General features: G+C 38.6%; 1 non-coding gene across 1 annotated transcript; it reads left to right on the forward strand.

Moving 5' to 3' along the window:
• The first annotated feature begins 3,209 nt into the window (after positions 1 to 3,209).
• On the forward strand, positions 3,210 to 3,281 carry TRNAS-GGA (transfer RNA serine (anticodon GGA)). The gene has a single exon. It is a non-coding gene; the product is annotated as a tRNA-Ser (tRNA).
• Positions 3,282 to 3,498: the final 217 nt, after the last annotated feature.

Raw genomic sequence — 3,498 nt, forward strand, 5'->3', positions numbered from 1 at the left:
TTCCTGTGAATACAGCAGTGTGTAAATTTGGCTATTTTAAAGTTTTGCAGGTATCTCTGAATTGTATACTTAAAGTTAAAAATGTGCTGTGTAAGGTAGAACACCACTGATACATCAACTATAGTTTTCTTATGAACAATAATCGTCGTGAAATCAACAGCTTCAAATACCAGCTATATTTCTCTCAACATACAATGTATTTTTTGACATATGTGTATCTCAATTCAGAAAATACTATCTTAAGGTAAGAAGAAGCTGTGAGTAGCAGACTGAAGAGATATTACTCTCTGAAATTGCACCATAGAGTCTTCATGGAGGGCACGGCAAATTGGTCTGGACTGGTTGAATCTCTAGGTAAGACTGATTTTCAGGTGCTATTTGTTGACAGATAAACACGTGTGGTCATGCAGAGGCTTGATCCTCATTCACATTTTATTAAAAAAAATGTTATTGTTTATTTTTGGCTGTGCTGGGTCTTCACTGCTGTTTGGGTTTTTCTCTAGTTGTGGCGAGTAGGGGCTACTCTCTAGTTGCAGTGCTTGGGTTTCTCATTACAGTGGCTTCTCTTGTTGCGGAACACAGGATCCAGGGCACATGGGCTTCAACAGCTGTGGCACGTGAGCTCAGCAGTTGTGGCTCACCGGCTTAGTTGCACTGTGGCACGTGGGATCTTCCCAGACGAGGGATTGAACCCAAGTCTCCTGCATTGACAGGCAGATTTTTTTATCACTGAGCCACCAGGGAAGCCCCCTTGTTCACATTTTAAAGTGTCTCTTCAGTTCTCATAAAATGAACTTTATGTTTACTTCCCATCTCTGGGTCTTAGTTAGTTTCCTAGTATACCAAAGACGCAAGACCAAGTGTTCTCTAAGGTTTCTCCTAGCACTATCAGTCTGGTGTAATATATGAAGGTAGGGTATATTTTAATATTCATCACAGCCTACTCTCACCACCACATTAAACAGTGTATAGTAGAAAAAGGGAGGCTATTAGCCACAGACAAGAAATCCAGATAAGAAAAATTAAAAAAAGGCATTTAAACTGGAATGGAAGAGATAAAACTGTCACTATTTGCAGATGACATGATGCTCTATATAGAGAACTCTAAAGTCACCACACAAAAACTATTAGAACTAATAAATGAATTCAACAAGGTAGCAAAATACAAGATTAATATACAGAAATATGTTGCATTTCTTAACAATGAGATGTCAGAACAAAATCCCATTAAATATCATGCCAAAGGACTTCCCTGGTGGTACTGTGGATGGGAATCTGCTTGCCACCACAGGGGACACAGGTTCGATCTCTGGTCAGGGAAGATTCCACAGGCCTCAGAGCCTGTGTGCCACAACAATTGAGACTGTGCTCTAGAGCCTGTGAGCTGCAACTACTGAAGCCCATGAGCCTAGAGCCTGTGCTCCACAACAAGAGAAGCCATTGCAATGAGAAGCCTGTGCACAGCAACAAAGACCCAATGCAACCAAAAAAAAAGTGTAAAATTAAAAAAAAACCCAAACATACCCCAGCAACATAGGAATCAACTTAATCAAGGAGGTGAAAGACCCATAGATTGAAAACCACAGAACATTGATAAAGGAAGTTGATAACTCAAGAAAATGGAAAGACACTCCATGCTATTGTTTTGGAAGAAATACCATTGTTAAAATGGCCATACTGCCCAAAACAATCTACAGATTTAATGTGAATCCTATCAAAATACCCTTGATGTTTTTCACAGAACTAGTACAAATAATCCTAAAATCTATATGCAACCATAAAAGACTCAGAATTGCCAAAGTAATTCTGAGGAAAAAGAACAAAGCTGGAAGTATAACTCTTTCAGACCTCAGACAATACTGCAAAGTGACAGTACTCAAAGCAGCATGGTATTGGCACAAAAACAGGCACATAGATCAATGAAACAGAATAAAAAGCCCAGAAATAAACTCACACACCTATTGTCAATTAATCTTCAACAAAGGAGGCAAAGGTGTACAATGGAGAAAAGACAGTCTCTTCAACACATGGCATTGGGAAAGCTGGACAGCTATGTACAAATCAATGATATTAGGACAGTCCCTCATACTGTATACAAAAATAAACTCAAAATGGTTTAAAGACCAAAATATAAGACATAACACCATAAAATTCCTAGAAGAGAACATAGACAATACTTTCTTGGACATAAATCATATCAATATATTCTTAGGTCAGCCTCCCAAGGCAAAAGAATTAAAAACAAAAATAAACAAAAGGGACCTAATCAAACTTAAAATCTTTTGCACATAAAAGGAAGCCATCAACAAAACTAAAAGATGATCTACAGAGTGGGATAAAATATTTGTAAATGAAGTGATTGACAAGGGATTAATATCCAAAATATACAAACAGTTCATACGACTCAATTAAAAAACAAACAAACAAACAAACCACAAATAACCCAATCAAAAAATGGGCAGAAGACCTAAATAGACATTTGCCCAAAGAAGACGTAGTGAAAGTGAAAGTCTCTCAGTAGTGTCCACCTCTTTGCAACTTCATGGACTATACAGTCCATGGAATTCTCCAGGCCAGAATACTGGAATGGGTAGCTTTTCCCTTCTCCGGGGATCTTCCCAATCCGGGGATTGAACCCAGGTCTTCCACATTGCAGGCAGATTCTTTACCAACTGAGACATGAGGAAAGCCCAAAGAAGATACAGATGGACAATATGAAAAGATGGACAACATGAAAAGATGCTTAACATCACTAATTATTAGAGAAATGCAAATCATAATCATAATGAGGTATTACCTCACCCCAGTTAGAATGGCTATCATTAAAGTCTACAAATAATAAATGCTGGAGAGGGTGTGGAGAAAAGGGAACTCTCTTACACTGTTGTTGGAAACATAAATTGGTACAGCCACTAAGGAAAAAAGTATGGAAATTCCTTTAAAAACTAAAACTAGAGCTAATATATGATCCTGCAGTCCCACTCCTGGGCATAAATCCAGAAAAGACAAAAGTTCTAATTTGAAAAGATAATGCATCCAATGTTCATAGCAGCACTACTTACAATAGCCAAGATATGGAAACAGCTTAAATGCCCAGCAACTGTTGATTGGTTTAAGAAGATGTGTGTGTGTGTGTGTGTGTGTGTGTGTGTGTGTATATGTATATATATATATGTATATGTATATATATGTATATATATATATGGGCTTCCCTGGTGGCTCAGAGGTTAAAGCATCTGCCTGGAATGCAGGAGACCCAGGTTCGATCCCTGGGTCGGGAAGATCCCCTGGAGAAGGAAATGGCAACCCACTCCAGTACTCTTGCCTGGAGAATCTCATGGAGGGAGGAGGCTGGTAGGCTATAGTCCATGGATTTGCAAAGAGTCAGACATGACTGAGCGACTTCACTTTCACTTTCATATATACACACAACATCGGATATTACTCGGCCATAAAAAGGAATGAAATAATGTCATTTGCAACAACATGGATGGACCT

This window comes from Ovis aries, chromosome 1 (assembly GCF_016772045.2).
Source record: "Ovis aries strain OAR_USU_Benz2616 breed Rambouillet chromosome 1, ARS-UI_Ramb_v3.0, whole genome shotgun sequence".
Taxonomy (NCBI): Eukaryota; Metazoa; Chordata; class Mammalia; order Artiodactyla; family Bovidae; genus Ovis; species Ovis aries.